This window comes from Aulostomus chinensis, chromosome 1 (genome assembly GCF_037954235.1).
Source record: "Aulostomus chinensis isolate RoL2024-O1b breed Wild chromosome 1, RoL_Achi_v1.0, whole genome shotgun sequence".
Taxonomy (NCBI): Eukaryota; Metazoa; Chordata; class Actinopteri; order Syngnathiformes; family Aulostomidae; genus Aulostomus; species Aulostomus chinensis.
Window position 1 is genome coordinate 49,983,103 of NC_141320.1, and position 21,038 is coordinate 50,004,140.

At 43.4% G+C, this 21,038-nt stretch overlaps 5 non-coding genes across 5 annotated transcripts; all 5 read right to left on the reverse strand.

The window, feature by feature from the left end:
* Nucleotides 1-7,516: 7,516 nt before the first annotated feature.
* On the reverse strand, nucleotides 7,517-7,598 carry trnaf-aaa (transfer RNA phenylalanine (anticodon AAA)). Its single transcript has one exon. It is a non-coding gene; the product is annotated as a tRNA-Phe (tRNA).
* Nucleotides 7,599-13,196: 5,598 nt separating this feature from the next.
* On the reverse strand, nucleotides 13,197-13,268 carry trnaa-cgc (transfer RNA alanine (anticodon CGC)). Its single transcript has one exon. It is a non-coding gene; the product is annotated as a tRNA-Ala (tRNA).
* Nucleotides 13,269-17,101: 3,833 nt separating this feature from the next.
* Nucleotides 17,102-17,183, reverse strand: trnal-aag (transfer RNA leucine (anticodon AAG)). Its single transcript has one exon. It is a non-coding gene; the product is annotated as a tRNA-Leu (tRNA).
* A 2,011-nt stretch (nucleotides 17,184-19,194) lies between these two features.
* trnak-cuu (transfer RNA lysine (anticodon CUU)) lies at nucleotides 19,195-19,267 on the reverse strand. Its single transcript has one exon. It is a non-coding gene; the product is annotated as a tRNA-Lys (tRNA).
* Nucleotides 19,268-19,794: 527 nt separating this feature from the next.
* On the reverse strand, nucleotides 19,795-19,877 carry trnal-cag (transfer RNA leucine (anticodon CAG)). Its single transcript has one exon. It is a non-coding gene; the product is annotated as a tRNA-Leu (tRNA).
* Nucleotides 19,878-21,038: the final 1,161 nt, after the last annotated feature.

Here is a 21,038-nt window from a genome sequence, read left to right on the forward strand (position 1 = left end):
AGCAATTCTTCCGACATCACTGTCGCAATATTTTGAGGTTCGTAGCAACTCTGTCTACATTATTGTTGCATTATTTTAAGGTTCGTAGCAACTGTTACTACATGACTGTCAGGATCAATTTGAAGTTCTTCGAAAGTTTCACTCCATTACTGTCGCATCATTTTGAGATCATCAGCAATTCTTACGACATCACTGTCACATTTTTTTGGGATCATTAGCAATTCTTCTGACATCACTGTTGCATTATTTTGAGGTTCGTAGCAACTCTTACTACATGACTGTCAGCATCACTTTGAGGTTATTAGCAACTATCACTACATTACTGTTCGCATCATTTTGAGTTCATGAGCAATTCTCACGACATCACTGTAGCATTGAATTGAGTTCATTAGCAAATCTTACTAAATGACTGTCAGCATCACTTTGAGGTTGTTCGAAACTCTTACTACATTACTGTAAGCATCACTGAGTTTCTTCGCAACTTTCACTACATTACTGTTAGCATCATCTTGAGTTCATTAGCGATTCTTCCGACATCACTGTCGCAATATTTTGAGGTTCGTAGCAACTTTTACGACATTACTTTCGCATTATTTTGAGGTTTTATAGCAACACTTACTACATGACTGTCAGCATCACTTTGAGGATATTCGAAACGTTCACTCCATTACTGTTAGCATCATTTTGAGTTCATTAGCAATTCTTACTACATCACTGTTGCATCATTTTGAGATCATTAGCAATTCTTCCGACATCACTGTCGCATTATTTTGAGGTTCGTAGCAACTCTTTGTACAAGACTGTCAGCATCACTTTGAGGTTATTCGAAACGTTCACTCCATTACTGTTCGCATCATTTTGAGTTGTTGAGCAATGCTCACGACATCACTGTAGCATTCAATTGAGTTCATTAGCAACTCTTACTAAATGACTGTCAGCATCACTTTGAGGTTGTTCGAAACTCTTACTACATTACTGTAAGCATCACTGACTTGATTAGCAACTATCACTACATTACTGTTAGCATCATTTTGAGTTCATTAGCATTTCTTGCGAAATCACTGTCGCAATATTTTGAGGTTCGTAGCAACTTTCACTACATTACCGTCGCATTATTTTGAGGTTCGTAGCAACTCTTACTACATTATTGTTGCATTATTTTAAGGTTCGTAGCAACTCTTACTACATTACTGTCAGCATCACTTTGAGTTTATTAGCAACTATCACTACATTACTGTTAGCATCATTTTGAGTTGTTGAGCAATTCTCACGACATCACTGTCGCATTATTTTGAGGTTAGTAGCAACTCTTACTACATGACTGTCAGCATCACTTAGAGGTTATTCGAAACACTTACTACATTACTGTAAGCATCACTGACTTGATTAGCAACTATCACTACATTACGGTTAGCATCATCTTGAGTTCATTAGCAATTCTTCCGACATCACTGTCGCAATATTTTGAGGTTCGTAGCAACTCTTAGTACATGACTGTCAGCATCACTTTGAGGTTATTCGAAACGTTCACTCCATTACTGTTAGCATCATTTTGAGTTCATGACAATTCTTACTAATTCACTGTCGCATCATTTTGAGATCTTGAGCAATTCTTCTGACATCACTGTCGCATTATTTTGAGGTTCGTTGTAACTCTTCCTAATGACTGTCACCATCACTTTGAGGTTATTCAAAACACTTACTACATTACTGTAAGCATCACTGAGTTGATTAGCAACTATCACTACATTACTGTTAGCATCATTTTAAGTTCATGAGCAATTCTTCCTACATCACTGTCGCAACATTTTGAGGTTCGTAGCTACTCTTACTACATGACTGTCAGCATCACTTTGAGGTTATTCGAAACACTAACTACATTACTGTAAGCATCACCGAGTTGGTTAGTAAGTATCACTACATTACTGTTAGCATCATTTTGAGTTCATTAGCTATTCTTCCGACATCACTGTCGCAATATTTTGAGGTTCGTAGCAACATTTACTACATTACTGTCGCATTATTTTGAGGTTCGTAGTAACACTTACTACATGACTGTCAGCATCAGTTTGAGGTTATTCGAAAGTTTCACTCCATTACTGTTAGCATCATTTTGAGTTCATTAGCAATTCTTCTGACATCACTGTCGCATTATTTTGAGGTTCGTTGTAACTCTTCCTAATGACTGTCACCATCACTTTGAGGTTATTCAAAACACTTACTACATTACTGTAAGCATCACTGAGTTGATTAGCAACTATCACTACATTACTGTTAGCATCATTTTAAGTTCATGAGCAATTCTCACGACATCACTGTCGCATTGAATTGAGTTCATTAGCAACTCTTACTAAATGACTGTCAGCATCACTTTGAGGTTGTTCGAAACTCTTACTACATTACTGTAAGCATCACTGAGTTTCTTAGCAACTATCACTACATGACTGTTAGCATCATCTTGAGTTCATTAGCAATTCTTCCGATATCACTGTCGCAATGTTTTTAGGTTCGTAGCAACTTTAACTACATTACTGTCGCATTATTTTGAGGTTCATAGCAACTCTTAGTACATGACTGTCAGCATCACTTTGAGGTTATTCGAAACGTTCACTCCATTACTGTCAGCATCATTTTGAATTCATTAGCAATTCTTACTAAATCACTGTCGCATCATTTTGAGATCATTAGCAATTCTTCTGACATCACTGTCACATTATTTTGAGGTTCGTAGCAACTCTTACTACATTATTGTTTCATTATTTTAAGTTTCGTAGCAACTCTTACTACATGACTGTCAGCATCACTTTGAGTTTATTAGCAACTATCACTACATTACTGTTAGCATCTTTTTCAGTTTATCAGCAATTCTCACGACATCACTGTAGCATTGAATTGAGTTCATTAGCAACTCTTACTAAATGACTGTCAGCATCACTTTGAGGTTCTTCGAAACTCTTACTACATGACTGGAAGCATCACTGAGTTTCTGAGCAACTATCACTACATGACTGTTAGCATCATCTTGAGTTCATTAGCAATTCTTCCGACATTACCTTCGCAATATTTTATGTTCGTAGCAACTCTTAGTACATGACTGTCAGCATCACTTTGAGGTTATTCGAAACGTTCACTCCATTACTGTTAGCATCATTTTGAGTTCATTAGCAATTCTTACTAAATCACGGTAGCATCATTTTGAGATCATTAGCAATTCTTCTGACATCACTGTCACATTATTTTGAGGTTCTTAGCAACTCTTCCTAATGACTGTCACCATCACTTTGAGGTTATTCAAAACACTTACTACATTACTGTAAGCATCACTGAGTTGATTAGCAATTATCACTACATTACTGTTAGCATCATTTTAAGTTCATTAGCAATTCTTCCTACATCACTGTCGCAATATTTTGAGGTTCGTAGCAACTCTTAGTACATTACTGTTGCATTATTTTAAGGTTCGTAGCAACTCCTACTACATTACTGTCAGCATCACTTTGAGTTTATTAGCAACTATCACTACATTACTGTTAGCATCATTTTAAGTTCATGAGCAATTCTTACTACATCACTGTCGCATCATTTTAAGATCTTTAGCAATTCTTCTGACATCACTGTCGCATTATTTTGAGGTTCGTAGCAACTACCACTACATTACTGTTAGCATCATCTTAAGTTCATTAGCAATTCTTACTACATCACTGTCGCAATATTTTGAGGTTCGTAGCAACTTTTACTACATTACTTTCGCATTATTTTGAGGTTCGTAGCAACTCTTACTACATGACTGTCAGCATCACTTTGAGGTTATTCAAAACACTTACTACATTACTGTAAGCATGACTGAGTTTCTTAGCAACTATCACTACATTACTGTTAGCATCATTTTGAGTTCATTAGCAATTCTTCGGACATCACTGTCGGAATATTTTGAGGTTCGTAGCAACTTTTACTAAATTACTGTCGCATTATTTTGAGGTTCGTAGCAACACTTACTACATGACTGTAAGCATCACTTTGAGGTTATTTGAAAGTTTCACTCCATTACTGTTAGCATAATTTTGAGTTCATTAGCAATTCTTACTACATCTCTGTCGCAACATTTTGAGATCATTAGCAATTCTTCTGACATAACTGTCACATTATTTTGAGGTTCGTAGCAACTCTTAGTACATTACTTTTGCATTATTTTAAGGTTCGTAGCAACTCCTACTACATTACTGTCAGCATCACTTTGAGTTTTTTAACAACTATCACTACATTACTGTTAGCATCATTTTGAGTTGTTGAGCAATTCTCACGACATCACTGTAGCATTAAATTGAGTTCATTAGCAAATCTTACTAAATGACTGTCAGCATCACTTTGAGGTTGTTTGAAACTCTTACTACATTACTGTAAGCATCACTGAGTTTCTTAGCAACTATCACTACATTACTGTTAGCATCATCTTGAGTTCATTAGCAATTCTTCCGACATCACTGTCGCAATATTTTGAGGTTCGTAGCAACTTTTACTGCATTACTTTCGCATTATTTTGAGGTTCGTAGCAACTCTTACTACATGACTGTCAGCATCACTTTGAGGTTATTCGAAACACTTACGCCATTACTGTAACATGACTGAGTTGATTAGCAACTATCACTACATTACTGTTAGCATCATTTTGAGTTCAATAGCAATTCTTCCGACATCACTGTCGCAATATTTTGAGGTTCGTAGCAACACTTACTACATGACTGTAAGCATCACTTTGAGGTTATTCGAAAGTTTCACTCCATTACTGTTAGCATCATTTTTAGTTCATTAGCAATTCTTACTACATCACTGTTGCATCATTTTGAGATCATTAGCAATTCTTCTGACATCACTGTCACATTATTTTGAGGTCCGTAGCAACTCTTAGTACATGACTGTCAGCATCACTTTGAGGTTATTCGAAACGTTCACTCCATTACTGTTAGCATCATTTTGAGTTCATTAGCAATTCTTACTAAATCACTGTCGCATCATTTTGAGATCATTAGCAATTCTTCTGACATCACTGTCACATTATTTTGAGGTTCGTAGCAACTCTGACTACATTATTTTTGCATTATTTTAAGGTTCGTAGCAACTCTTACTACATTACTGTCAGCATCACTTTGAGGTTATTCGAAACTTTCACTACATTACTGTTAGCATCATTTTGAGTTCAATAGCAATTTTTACAACATCATTGTAGCATTATTTTGAGGTTATTAGCAACTCTTCTTCCATTACTGTCGCATCATTTTGAGATCATGAGCAATTCTTCCGACATCACTGTAGCATTATTTTGAGGTTTTGAGGTACCTTTGTTTGTAACCTCGTCCCTACTGATCCTGGATCTGCTCGACGTTCCTGCCTGTTAATAGGAAGGTTTTCATCACCACTGTTGCAGGATGTGCTGCTGATGGAGAATTGTTGGGTGGAGGTTCATTGAAGGAGTTTGGTGCTGGACCTGCTCTACTAGTAAAGAGTCACGAGAGAACTTTGTTGTGATTTGGTGCAATACAAATACAATTAACTTGACCAGTTTCATTTATGGTCTTTTGTTAATTGCATGCCACATGAAATTATTGTTGGTCACTTTTCTAGCAACAGTCTCACAGCGTCAAGACAAGAACACTTCTACTTTTGATGATGACAGTTTGTTCAACACTAAACTTCATCCAGTACCATGTTGTCAAACAGTGGAACCTCCACAGCACCTGAACAGGGACTTGAACCCTGGACCCTCAGATTAAAAGTCTGATGCTCTACCGTCTGAGCTCCTCAGGCTCTTTCTACAGCATTGAGACAGGAACAGAAACACCTGTGAAGGTCAAACTGATGCTTTCTTGACTTGTTCAATCCTCCATGTTGAAGTCCACCAGGCTTTTGATTGGCTCTGATTCTCTGTGGCAAAATCCAACAAGAGGCTCCAAAAATGTCCTGAATGTCACAAGAATGCACAGGACAAGATGTTAGTTTCCTTCATGTCTGCAGTTCCTCCACTGGAAAGTAAAGTCAATGCTGCTCCTCTGCTGAAACCTGGGATCGGACCAGGGACCTTTAGATCTTCAGTCTAAGGCTCTCCCAACTGAGCTGGTTCAGTTCTGAGGGAGGGCCCTGCTTCTCTCATTTATAATCTCTTCCACTCTCACTGGACCTTAGAGAGGATTGGAGCTTCTGAAGTCCTGACACATTGAACAGTTCTCCAGGACCAAACTGAACGAACTGAAGAAGCTTCTTGGAACTCTAAACTTCTTAACTCACTTTCTCCAAGAACTGTGCCTGGACGAAGGCCGTTTCCAGCTGTCCTTCAAGCTGACGAGGGCCAAGTTTGATGACCTGTTTGTGAGGATATCAAGGATGGACACCAACTACAGGCCCCAGGTCCGTTGACATGACTTCCCTGACACCAGGGGAATGTCAGTGCTGACAGGCTCTCTGGACTCATTGTCATGAGAATTTGTCACATCAGTTGAATATCTTCACATACGTGAATTCATTGAAGGAGTGTGGTTCTGGACCTGCTCTACCTGTCAAGTGTCTTGAGAGAACTTTTGTTGTGATGTGGCACAATATAAATAACATTGACTCGACAATAAATCGACTCTTTCCCCCCAACCGTTTAAAGCAAACAGCCGTTCCCACTGATCCTGGATCTGCGCAACGTCCCTGCTTTTCAAAAGGAAAATTGTCATCATTGCTTTTGCAGGATGTGCTGGCTGATGGAGAATTGTTGGCTATGAACTCATTGAACTCAGTCCAAGTCATTAGTTTTGAGCAAACTCATGACTCCTGATGTTTAACTCAATTGTTTGTTAAACACAGAGATCCAGGTGTAGTCCCTCTATGTTCATCCACTAAACTAGAATAGAGTTCTCCTCTTTCCATGGTGGAACAAAGAAGGGGGAGGGTCAATAAGAATATGATCTTTGGACGTTACAGCATCTAAAGACTCAAATCCATATTTCAGGATACATATTTGAGAGGGAGGAAACAGTGATGGGAGGCTGGAGGCTTGAAGGGCTTGATTTTTAGCGGCCAGTGAAGCCACCTTTTGCTGGCTGAGTCCCAGAGACTCATGGAGGCTCTTTGTGGAGGATTTCCACGAGAGAGTCCAGCATGGAAACTTGTTAGTTTCCTGTCAATTGAGTCCAGGATGTCCCCGAGGTCCTTATTGGGTGATGAGGGTGCGCTGGACGGTCGGCTTCTTTTGGGAAGTGGGGTCGCCACGTTACCGGTCCTCCCCACGACGGGTCGGTGGCAGCACTCGTCTACGTTCTCCTGCAGACTTTCTGCGGTTCCTTCTTCCAGATTTTATTGATGAGGATTGTTGTGGATGAGAGAATTGAAAATTCTTACTGCAGTTTGAGGTTTTGATGATTCAAACTGTGTAGATTGGCGTTAAGAAGTTAGCTAGTTTGGATAAATTCAGGTGTGAGCCACCACACTGAATCAGGCACAGGTAGGACGTTCACCCTGACATAGAACATCAACAGCTTAACGTTGCTGGCAGGACTCCAACCTGAGCAGGGACACCCCAATGGATTTTTAGTCCATCGCCTTCACCACTCGGCCACAACGACCACATTCACACACACATTTGAAGAGGATGGATATTCACAAAATGATCTTAATTTCTGTCACAAGCCCATTTGTGTGAGGTCCTATTTTCTCTTTTTCAGCATCCCTTTGTTTCCAGGTCTCTAATAAGTGCAGAATTACAAAGACAAGCAAGCTGGATCCATCCTGGGCAGGTGATATGAGCCATTGACCACTGGCCAGAGACCCTGGCACAGACGTTGGGGGTGGTGAGAGAGAGCATTTCTACAATTATATTCTACATTTATAGAAGTCTACAATCCTACAATTTCATTGAGCAGATGCTTTTGTCCACAGCCACGTACGTACATCACATGTATAGAATATATATGTTCCTCTTTCATCGACTGATTAACCACAAAATGCAGTCAAATGCCAGTAAATTCTGAGTATTTATTCATTATTCATGATTATTCATTATTTTTGAATCCATTTTCACTGTCACTCTTCTGTTCATTTTCAGTTTGATTCATAAAAATGAACAAACTTTGACGTGTTTTCTTCTCTTGTGTGTCAACAACTTTGGATTGGGAATCTCCTGACAAACAGACCACATGACCAGGAGGAAGTGTTGTTGGTGAGTTTGGCCCCTGAGCTCAAGACAGTTGGGACCAATAAAGGACAGCTTCAAATGCAGCTGTGAAGCCTCATTGTCAGCTGGGAGGAACGACAGGTGTCTCCCTCTAGTGGCTCCTCACAGCAACACCAGCCTCATTTCAAACACATGCATCCACCACCTCACTACCAAAGGCCAGTTGGGCCTGGACAGACAGGAGAGTTTCAAGTGTTGGACAAAGGTCTTTAAGATGTTCTTATTAATTCTATAACATCTGAGATGAAAATCTATGGAATTACAACCAACAAGCAGCCAAACACCTGATCAGATGCTCCTTCATCAGGCTGAGAAGAATCGATCTAAACTGGGATGAAGAAAATTAACTGAGAGGAGAAACCTCCTGATTGGCTGACATGGACCCACCTGATCCATGTCAGCCTTGTTGGAGCAGAAAGAGGTGGATCAGAGGAATCAGTGGATCAAGACTCAGGTGGCAGATGAAGAATCTCTGTATTCACAATGGAGTCAGAGAAATCTTCCAACGTGAGAGAACGTGACAGACCATTTTATACTGAAGACAGGCTGTGTGTGTGTGTGTGTGTGTGCGTGTGCGTGTGTGTGTGTGTGTGTGTGTGTGTGTGTGTGTTTATGTGCAGACTTTTCCCTGGAACAACGTTTTTTATTTGAAGCAAGAAAGCAAGAGCCTCCAGATCAAAGTCAGAATTGATGATGATGTCATCAGGGGGCTTTGATAGTGTATTTATTTGTACCTAGAATTCTGTCTTTGATCTCAGGAGGACATGAAAGGAACTCAACTTTAAAAAGTATATGAGAGCATTCAGCTTGGTTAGAAAACATTTTGACTGTTGAACAGCAGAGTTTGTTAGAAACAGTTTCCAACACTTTGAATTAAATTGAAGACAAAAAAACCTTCCACACTTAAATCCTGTCTCTAACTTCAAACTGGGGATGAACATTTTTATAATCAATCTGTGTCGATGTGTTGGCCCTGCCATGGACTGGTGACCTGTCCAGGATAAACCCCGCCCCTCACCTGAGGGCTGCTGGGATAGGCTCCACCCCCACGAACCATTGCAGATCATCAATGACCAAAGCTACTAAGGAGGATTACAGAGTTTGGGAGTCAGTGACTTAATAGAGTCTAACAAAGGGTTGAACCTGAATGAGACAGTCACCCTTCAACATGGGGCCATGGCAGAGTGAACCAAGAACACTACAATGGGGGTGAGAGTGGAGCCATGATGGATTCACAGTTCATCACCTCCACCATCATGTGGACCACCTGATCACCTCTCCCTCAACCTCTAAATAACTCATTCCCTGACCGGGAATCGAACCCGGTCCGCAGCGGTGAGAGCGCCGAATCCTAGCCACTAGACCATCAGGGACCACACTGAGCTCTCCAACAACAGAGACTATAGACAATGACTCAAGAACACAGGACTCTGTGGTCTCAGCTTGAGATGCAGAGGGTCCACCAAGACCACCAGACACCTCAGTCCCCTAAAGACAGTCCACCCCCAGGATCCTGCCCCCTCTGCTCCAACTCAGCCCTCCATTCATAACGTGACTTTCGCTACATCCAAATTGCCAAGTGGAAACCTACGTCCTCCTGCTACGACCTAAACATGGCGGCACCACTCAGACACCCTAGAAGATTGGTGGTGAAGCACGACCTCTGCTGGCAGAGCACAGACACCGCAATTAGGTAGACAGCACCAAAGAAAGCCCCACCTGCTGGCCTGACTGTGGTACTGCACTCCACTCTGAACGCACCCTTCATTCATTCTCTATTATTAAGCACGTTAACGCACCTGTACAGGTGTGTTCACATTATATACATATTATATATTTATGCTTGGCCGTTTTTGATGAACTTGGGCGGTACTCTGGTGCAGGGATGAGGTCATGGAGCTGATCTGGGAGCAGTCCTGATGTTAAATGCTGTGATGAAGGACAGTGTGGAGGAAAAATGGGTCAAATTTAAATTGTCAACAGTTTAACGTTGTTGGCAGGACTCCAACCTGAGCAGGGAGACCCCAATGGATTTCTAGTCCATCGCCTTCACCACTCGGCCACAACGACCACAGTCACACACTTTTGTAGGAGACTGAAATTAGACAATGAAAGTTCATGTCAGCACAGTCAAACATTTTTGTCCTCTCTCAAAGACAAACTATTTGTGTGTGTGTGTGTGTGTGTGTGTGTGTGTGTCAGTGTGTGTCAGTGTTGTGACTGAGCAGTGAAGAAGACGACCTTCTGACTCCATTTTCTTTGTTGCTCTTCTATCAGTTCCTCAGTTTCTCTCATCAAGTGAAGCAGCTTTGACAGGTTTGCTTCTCTGTGTGTTCACAACTTTGGTCTTTAAACTCCTGACAAACTCACCACGTCACACATTTGGTGAATTAAAGCAACAAATAATGACATCATGATGATTCAGGTTAGGGGGCACGGCCTGGAGGAAGAGTGGCCGTCTAGCAGAGTTGCTGGTTCAGTTCTCACTTCAGCTGGTGACCATGTTGAAGTGTCCTTGAGCAAGACACTGAGCCCCTCATTGCCCCTGATGACCAGCATCCAAGACCAACAAGCTTCTGATTGGCTCTGATTCTCTGAGCCAAAGTCCAACACAGGAAACAGAAACTCTTGAGGTTGTCTCACTTTTTTTTTTTAAAGAAACTCAGCACAGGACAGTGATAGGAGGCTGGTTTCCTTGATGTGGGCTTCACCTCCACTGCTGTCCACATTTAACTGCTGGCTGATGCTGGTCCCCTGTTGAAACCTGGACCAGACCAGGGACCTTCAGACCTTCAGTCTAACGCTGTTCCAGCATTGGATGAAAGAGACTGGTGCTCTCATCTTCTTCAACATTGACTTGTTCTACCAGGACAAGAGAATCTGAGCTTGGATGTCATTTAGCAGTCAAAGGCTTGTTAAACTGGTCAACATCAGCTGGTGTTCACTCTGATGATGTAGCGATGGTCTGGATTCTTCCTTCTGGAGCACCAAGCTGCTGGGAGGAAGCCTGATGATGTCAGAGTTGTGTTCAGTGGCTCCTGCTGGGTCCATTTCTGACAAATGGGCTCCAAAGAGTTCAGCTGTTTAAAAGGCTCAGAGAAAGCAGCACATCATGGTGGTCAGGAGACGAGGTGGCCGAGTGGTTAAGGTGATGGACTGCTGATCCATTGAGCTCTGCAGGCGTGGGTTCCAATCCCATCCTCGTCGTAGGAGACTTTGGTTTCTGCTCCTAGATTCTGGAACGACTCTGAACTGTGAGGCTTTTCAAGAGGAGATCCTGCAGCACCAGAGAGCTGCAGTTCCAGGACCCCACAGCAGCACCAGAGAGCTGCAGTTCCAGGACCCCACAGCAGCACCAGAGAGCTGCAGTTCCAGGACCCCACAGCACCACCTACTGAATTGGATGATAAAATGCATTTATTGGACTTTTGTTTTTTGGTGACAGCGCCACCTATCGAATTAGATGATAGAATTAGATGATAGCAAATGACTCCTTTCTCACTGTAGTATTAAAGGTTTATTCCACCAAAATACTTTCTAATTTATAGTTTTAAAGGTTCGTTCCACCAAAATACTTTCTAATTTATAGTTTTAAAGGTTCGTTCCACCAAAATACTTTCTAATTTATAGTTTTAAAGGTTCGTTCCACCAAAATACTTTCTAATTTATAGTTTTAAAGGTTCCTTCAGTTGAGGGATCCTGGTTCTGTGTGAGGGGTTGAGGGTCGATATGGGATGATGAGGAAGATTTCATGTCACGATGGTCCTGCTAAAGTAACTGTGAGTCATGACATCAAACAATGTCATCAAAATATGCTTGAACTCTTAAAATGGCAATAAAATCTACTGACTCATTTTAGCACAAACACTTTTATTGTGTTTTTGTGAGCATCATTTTTCAAACATTATAACATAAACTTTAAAAAGGGTCCATTCACTAACACTCTTACTTGAAGGTAGTCACTGATATCAGTAAACAGCTGATAAAGATTTGTGTTCATGTTTTAATTCTCTACTCTGACCTGTGCTGAGACACTGGACCAGAGAGGAAGACCTGCTCAGCCTCCTGCATGGACCAGTTCTGCAGCTCAGTGATGACGACGAGGGATTCAGCATTGAGTTCATTTTAAACTTTTTGGAGGAAACACCTGTAAATTAACCAGCAGTTACTGGTGATGCTTCACAGTTTCCAAGCTCAAACGGCCTCCTGCTTGTTGGACTCACAATTTCCAAAAAAGGTAGACATCAAAAGTCAAATCATGTTTTTGTTTGGTTTTGTGTTGTTTTGTTTTTTACTGGAGGAAAACTTCAAATTGTGATGATGTGTCTGACTTAGAAACTGAACCCCCAAAAATCAAAAAGTCTCCTTCTTCTGTGCCGTGATCTCTGAGCTGATCATGATTGATCTCATCAATAATCCTTGGCAGCCGACCAGTCACACACAGCCCCCCCCCCACACACACACACACACTGAGACATGCAGCAGCTCACAGTAACTGCCTCCGTCACACAGCAGATAGACTCCTTTCTATAACAAGATAAGCAGTAGAAATGGATGGAAGTGATGATGAACTGATGAACAGGTGATTTGTCCAAAAGTCAACATCAGATTCATTTCCAATCTGTGGAAGCAGTTTCATCTTGAGGTTCCAGGTAAGAACAGCCAGCTGTGGGCTGACACACATCTCTTCAGGAGCACTTCTATGCTCCAAACTTGCCAGGTTGAATTGTGTCTGTATTCTGAGGGCAGCAGGAGGACGGAGGAGTGAGGACACACACTTTTGGAACTGAGAGCAGCTGTGTGTGGGATTTCCCCAGCAAAGATAAAACCAGCTCCTTCATGCTGGCTATGAAGGCTCACAGTCACACTGACCCTGCTACAAATACTTTGGTATGCAACAGACTGGTTTCTCTTCTGGTAGTTTGTTATCAACTGTTGTCACATTTATGGATCAATTTAGCTGATAAGATGAAGGCTCCAAAGGACCAGCTGGAGATGCCGGGGATTGAACCCGGGGCCTCATACATGCGAAGCATGCGCTCTACCACTGAGCTACATCCCCTCTGTCAGAGTCACTGTTTAACTGATGCAGCAACACAAACACAGACACAACATTTTTATTCTTCATTTTAGGGATAAGAAGGAAGTCAGCCTGTGATCTCAAAGGCTCTGTGATCTCAGTAGTTTCACTGTGATGTCAGCCCACACAGCCTTAGACCACAGAGGCAAGTCAGGCTCCAGGAAGCTGAGGCTGCTCCGTTCTCAGTCCAGTCCAGAGTGAAGGTTTTCCTCTCAGAAGCTTTCCAATCCAGCCCAGATCCTCTCTGACTAGCAGGAGTCTTTGACCAGGAAATGAGAATTATATTGAACGTCTGCTCATCCTCAGAATGAAGTAAAAGTATTTGTGTTCCTAAAATAATCTCCAGATGCTAAGATCAGTTATTAACATTGATTGACAGCTCTAAACTGAGCCACCATCACTATACAGTTGCAACTGAAATATTTAGAAATATTTCAAGGAAGCAGCAGGCCCTCATCCGCCCCGGTCCACCCGACTGTGTCCCCTGAGACAGATGACAGCTCGCTTCTGGCAGAGGCAGTTAGGTTGAGGACCGTTGCTGATGTCATCAACCGATGTCTCCATCACAAAAGGTGACAGACAGGATGGTCATGGACATAAAACAGAGGTCGAAGAATGAGAAAGAATGGTTGTCCTGACTGAAGTTTAGCTTGAGCTTTTTAATTTGTTACTAAAGGAAGTACTGGTACAAGTAAAGGCAGGCGAACTTTCCACAAATATTCAGAATTAACTTTGACAACCAAAACATGAACCAAGACGACAAAATAGTGAACATGAAAAAGGAACCAGTCCCACCTTCTTGTGTGTTCCTGCTTAAGTAAATGTTTATGAAGATTTGTTGTGTTCTTTTTCCAAAGGTCCAGCCAGCATTGCAGGTCTCAGGAGAAGGAGCCACTTCAGCAGGATCTGTGGGACAAATCCCCCCACGGTGAGACCTGTCCAGCTCCCTGCAGCTCTGCAAGTGTTACCAACTCTTCATTCCAGCTGTTTGGTTGAATCCCATTTTTTCACCTTTGAACCTTTTGAACACTGATGAGGAGGTGAGGCTGGAGGCAAAACCACAACCTCACGTCATCTCACAGGATGAACCAAAATGCCAGACACTTCCTGTCACTGCTCCAGCACCACCTGTCTCCCCTCCATGTCTTTACCATCTGTGCAGCTTCCTGCTGTCCCTGGACCCTCACAGGTGATCGCTCCACCTGGAGCCTCACAGATGGGTTCAAACCTCCCAATACCTGCAGCCCAGCCTCGACCCACTCAGACACAGTCACCCGTTCAAGCTGGGCCTGGTACCACACTCCAGTACAGACAGAGAGAAAGAAGACACACGGGATCCTTTGAAGAAAATGTAATAAAGACAGGAAGCCCCCATCACATTGTCAGTGTTTCAGTGACTGGCATTGGGAAGAGACTGAGACAAAGTCACGTTATGAATGGAGGGCTGAGTTGGAGCAGAGGGGGGCAGGATCCTGGGGGTGGACTGTCTTTAGGAGGCTGAGGTGTCTGGTGGTCTTGGTGGACCCTCTGCATCTCAAGCTGAGACCACAGAGTCCTGTGTTCTTGAGTCATTGTGTATAGTCTCTGTTGTTGGCGAGGTCAGTGTGGTCCTTGGTGGTCTAGTGGCTAGGATTCGGCGCTTCGCGCAGCCCGCGTTCGATTCCCGGTCAGGGAATGAGTTATTTAGAGGTTGAGGGAGAGGTGATCAGGTGGTCCACATGATGGTGGAGGTGATGAACTGTGAATCCATCATGGCTCCACTCTCACCCCCATTGTAGTGTTCTTGGTTCACTCTGCCATGGCCCCATGTTGAAGGGTGACTGTCTCATTCAGGTCCAACCCTTTGTTAGACTCTATTAAGTCACTGACTCCTGCAAGGACAAACTGTAATCCTCCTTAGTAGCTTTGGTTCCTTGCAGCACAGAAAGTCTGTTCACTGATGTAGGAACTGAAAATCTTAGAGCTCCGTTCCTTCGTTCCTTCCTACATTGAGCAGAACAAACACAGAACAGAGAGCAGTTCCTCCTACAGTTCTCAGAAAGTCTGAGGGCACCAAAGAAAGGAGGGAAATGCAATCAATGTTGAATTATTTTACATTTCTTATATTTGATCAAAGATAGAACTTAATAAGCGTCCATCAACCTGCAGGACAAACTCCTTCACTGTGTGGGAGGTTCAGAGTCCCTGGTTTGATTGCAGCTTTGACCTGAGCAGGTGTTCATCCTCATCTCAGTAACAGGGGACACTTTATCACACCAGTGGACAAACATCAGCATTCATCACCCAGCAGCTCCTCTGATCAACAGAACAAGCTGAAGTATTCTGACAAGGAGGGCATGGATCCCTCTACCTCTCACATGCTAAGCTAGCACTCTACCATTGGAGCTAAGTCCCCTTTTGAGCTTCCATTTGAGTTTTCTGTTCCCATCTCTATGGTAACGGTCAGTTTTGACCCACATCTTCAATCAGCTGTAAAATTCACTAAAAACAATTTTCTATCATCCAAGTTGTTTCCATCTCTTGGTTTCCTTGTTAGGCTTCCTTATCCATGGAAATATTGATTTGAATATTTTGTTGTGGGCCTCTGGACCTTTTTTTAGTCAGTAAACCCTTGATTTCAATTAAAAAAATGATAAAATGAACCTTTGGGTTTGGCATAAAAGTCTTTTTTTCAGCAACAGAACTTTAATATAAACACTAAATGAAAAGCAGAACAGGCCAGAACACAAACTCTGCTCTGCCGTCCTTCCTGGTTACCGGGCATGGACTGCTGGAAGGGGCATTTTCCTCAGAAAGGGACAAGACGTTCATCCACTCTCACCTCTGGCCCTGGGTTGAATGTTGGTGCAAGGAGCTGCACCCATCTTTCCCAGACATCCCCAATGGGGGCAAGCTTGTCAGTTCTTGCTCCGGTGTCTCTGTCGTCAAATCTGAGGACTCTTGATGTTCGTTGAAAGTTCTGAAGTGGCCTTGTGGCCCGGAAAATATTTCTGCCTGTCGATGCGTCCCAGAGACGATCAGTGGCCTCACTGCAGGATCTGAACACTCCAGGAAGAAGAAGAACACCAATAGAAGCATCCAGGTGTCCCTCATCAATGTCTTTCCACTTGTCACCATGGACTTTTTTTCCTTTGAGGTTTGTCACAGCAATGCTGACTCTTTTTAGTGACAGTGGCATGAACAGAACCATCAACCATAAACAGCTCCAAACATGTCTTGATGTCACTGCCTCTCGTCACAGCAAACCTTGTGATTCCAGGGCTCATTTTGATGACATCAGCAGCAGCTGCCCTGCCATGTACATCAGGAGACACTGAGCTCCAGCCAATGTTCCCTCTAGTTTTTCATGTGTCTGGTTATCCTCACAAGCTCCCTGAGCTCACTGAGGACCACTGTGAGCACTGAAACTGGGAGACGGTTCCACAGGAGGGGAGCCTGATAGCTGAAGCCTCTGGCTCCATTCTACTTTTAGAACTCTAGGAACCACCAGTAACCCTGCATCCTGGGAGCGAAGGGTTCTAGCTGGATAATAGGGGACTAGGAGCTCTGTCAGGTAGGAAGGAGCCTGACTGTTGAGGACTTTGATGGTAGAAGGATAATTTAGAATTCTATTCTGAATGTGACAGGGAGCCATGCAGAGAAGCCAGTACAGGAGAGACATGGTCTCTTCTACTAGTTCTAGTCAGGCAGCAGCGTTCTGGACCAGCTGGAGAGTTTTCAGGACCCACTTCTTCTTTTGGTCACAGGTTTGAAGATACCTGTGGAAGTGAAAGGAAAGGCTGCGAGAGACCTGCCACACCTCTCCAGTGACATGATGGCAGTGGTGGGATTTGAACCCACACCTCCTCAGAGACTGGAGCCTTAATCCAGCGCCTTAGACCGCTCGGCCACACTACCTCACTGAGCTGTTCTCTGAGTTGGTCTGCTAAAGGCATGTTGAAGAGGAAGTAACATAATGATATAAAACTTATTCTGAAGGGGGACCCCTTTCCTCCCACGGTCACAGGAAGTGACGACAGCGCTGCTAGAAGCAGGAAAGAAATGGTAAAAGGACTCAGTTTGTACAGAGCCTTTCTACCTCAGCAGCCCTCAAGGAGCTGAACAATGTCCTCTCATTCACACACACTCACACACTGATGCTGAAGGCTGCCATGCAAGGAGCCAACCTACTCATCAGAAGTATTTAGGGGTTCAGTATCTTACTCAAGGACACTTTGACATGGTCACTGGAGAAAGTGAGGATCAAACCAGCCACCCTTTGGTTGCCAGACGGCCACGCTACTCCTGAGTCATGTGACCTGGATAAGATGGTGAACTACAGCTGATCGCCATGCTAGCAAACCTCTTTTGTTTGGTTTGGTTGTTGTTTAGTGACTGTGGATGAATACACAGGAGAAGTTGAGCATAAATTTGTGTTCCCTGTTCACTTGAATATCTGTAGGAGTGTGAGGTGGAAATACTACTTGGAGGAGAATGAGAGTTCAGTCTCAGCGCTATGACCTGTGCTGACACTAAAACATGTCAGCCCACAGAACAAAGATGGCAGTCCTCTGGGAAAGCAGGTACACCACACATACATGAAGAAACCCTACAGGAAACAAATATGTTGCCAGAGACTTTTACTCTGTTTTTGTTGTTTACCCAAGTACAGGATTGGAGGGAGACTGATGGTCGCTGTTTGGGTCATGTGACTGAAGTCACCCATTCATGTCAGGGATTTCACTTGGCAGGACTCTCATTACCAAATCGGCCGCTCTGCAGCACAATACACAATCATTAGCTCAGTGCTACGTGAGCCAAGAGCAGCAGGTGAGCAGACAAGCCGCGTTACCTGTCCGAAGCAAAACATCCGGCGCGGAAATGACGTCACCCGTCAGGAGCAGCGAGAGAGAGAGAGAGAGAGAGATGGGGCAGGGAGGGAATCGCCCCTCTTATGAGTGAGGGCGCCTCCGGTGGTTGGCTGTGCAATTGCCAATTAGGCATGACAGCTCACAGCTGTCTGTGCTGCCACACACCGATTCAGGCCTGGACTCCTGTCTCGCTGCCAAACTCCGCCTGACTCCGTAGAGCTGGTCAGCCTCCACTCAGTCCTCTTCATTTGGTTGGAGGTCACCATCGTTCATCCTACACACCTTTCCACCTGCCTCTTTGACGTCTACTTGAAGCTCAGATAAATCCAGGCTAATTCATACCTGCTACTCAATATGGGCCTTAATTACTCTGCTGGAATTATCACTCTGTCTTAAGGGTTTTCTTAATTGTATTAAATCCTCTTTAATTTCCAAGAAGTCTTCCAACTCATTCATTCATGCAAGCCACTGATCCACAAGACCTCATTGATGAGCTTCAACCTGAGACCTGAGTGTTTCTCGTTGGACGAGACACCCATTCAATGAGACTCATTGTCAGTCCATTGAAATCTACTGGTGTTCCAGGTGAGTTGATTTAACAACATGAGCTGACAGAATCTACGTTCAGGTAGGAACCACCACATCCAGGGGTCTGGACCTTTGAGCAGGCAGAGCCATCAAAGTAGCAGACTAAGCTAGCAGACATTAGCATTGAGAAGAAACTGATACCTGAGCCTACTTTTGGGTCTGGTCAGGTGATGACACAATAATATGACATCATTGTCAGACTGACGCCTGCTCAACACTGACCAAACACTATGGCATTGTGGGAAATTTCTGCTTGGCTCGCGTCCATCAATACATATGAAGAAATTTCTCCAGAATCAGGATTGACAGTGGATACAATTGATTCCAAACTGGTTTTTCATTCTGAGTCGGGTGCAGGTGTGGAACTTCAGACACAGTCTGTGTTTGTGTTGTTCATTCAGTGATTTTTCTTACAATTCCCAATCACAGCTGCAGAAAGTGAGAGGACAAGCAGGGATGTTCAAGATGAACGCCCAACGTGGGGCTTGAACCCACGACCCTGAGATTAAGAGTCTCATGCTCTACCGACTGAGCTAGTCAGGCTACATCTGAGTAGCTTCAATAGCCTGAAGTGATCAGAGTGAGAGACGCTACAAGCTCTTCATCAGACTCACAGTCACATGAGCCATCACATGATTGATGAATGACCACAAACACCTTCATCTTTGACAAAGAAGTAAAATAAAAGGTGAACCACAGATGAGACACCAGTGGTAAAAACACTAAAGTGCTGTCAAGGAGAAACAGGATACGAGCAAACACACACACAAGTTACAGAGAGAGAACTCTCCCAGAGGGAAACACTCAAAGGAGAACCTCGAGATCATCAGGCTGGATGACCTCATCAACATGAGACAGGTGGATCAGTAGACTTTGATCCAACATTTGAAGATCAGTTTTGGAGGCTCCTCCATGTTGGAGGAAACCAGGCGATGTTGGGACGTCACAGGGAAGCTCCTTTGCCTCCTCTGCTGCCAGTTCAACCACTCACTCCCATCAGTGGAGAGCAGCTTCAACTGGGTTTGGAATGTACCACTGTGGATGCATAGGAATGTGGAGAAAATGTCCTTTGTCAGAAGTGGGATTTGAACCCACGCCTCCAGGAGAGACTGCGACCTGAACGCAGCGCCTTAGACCGCTCGGCCATCCTGACAGAAACTTGGATGCAGACTGAATTAATTCATTGACAAAGTAGAATTTTTTCCACAGGAGCTACTGGCTCCTTAGTTGGTTTATTTATTGTTAACATTAAACACACAGTCTGAGTTCATGGCAGTAAGAAATGATTTTCATTTTTCTAAAGGACAAGAAATGAACCAGAACATTAGAACCACATTGCATCTCTTGATCAGTTTGTTACATGGGACACATTCCAGACAGGAAGGTCCTTCTGAGACTTGAACTGGGATCACTGGATCCAGAGTTCTCACCCTTCCACCATGTAACCAAACACAAGGAGGAGGTTCCTCTAAATACCACTTGACATCACCTGCAATCAACCTGTTGATATTTGGAGGTTCATCTTGCTCTTGTTCCAGACTACATTGGCAAAAGGATCATGAACCACAAGGAAATCATGGAACTCCAGATTGATTCAGGACTTTCTAACTCCATCGTATGACCTGAGAGCAAAGACTGGCCAGGCCTTCCTTAATTTATCAGTTAATTACTGCTTCAACAAACATGCCACTTAATTAAGTTACCAGAATTTCTCTCATTGAAAAACCCACCAGCCTGATTTCTTGACACGACATGAAAAATTCTCCAAGAACCCACAGTTGGGTGGAAAGATACCAGGTTAACCAGGAGGAGTCCTGTTCCTGAACCATGGATGGAACAAAGTCCACTGGAAAACTCAGCAGTTCCTGAGTGCCAGATCCATCCAGGAGCTTGGGTCTCCCCTTGACTGTGGTGATCCATGAGATCAAGGAGGACAGAGGAAAGAAGGATCCTGTTGGAGATCTCCTACCTTCTTCCTCCACTTCACTACTACTTGGATGTCAGGAATATGAGGTACTTTACTCAAATGAGGTATTAGGAGTTTCCTGTTTGACAAGAAGGAAGTCAGAGGTTCATCCCTCACTTGTTGGTGGTGCCCTCAACCTGCTGAGAGCATCACTTAGTTCTCTACAGAGAAACATGGCAGCTCTGCTGAAGGCTGCAGGAAACCTGCTGGAACTGAGACTTGGACTCAGGTCACTGGATTCAAAGTCCAGGGTGCCAACAGGTCCACCAGGGCATCTGTGCTTTACTTACCGTGTAAAAAGGACCACAGTGGTCGTCTGGTTTTAATTTAACAAACAAATACGGTTGA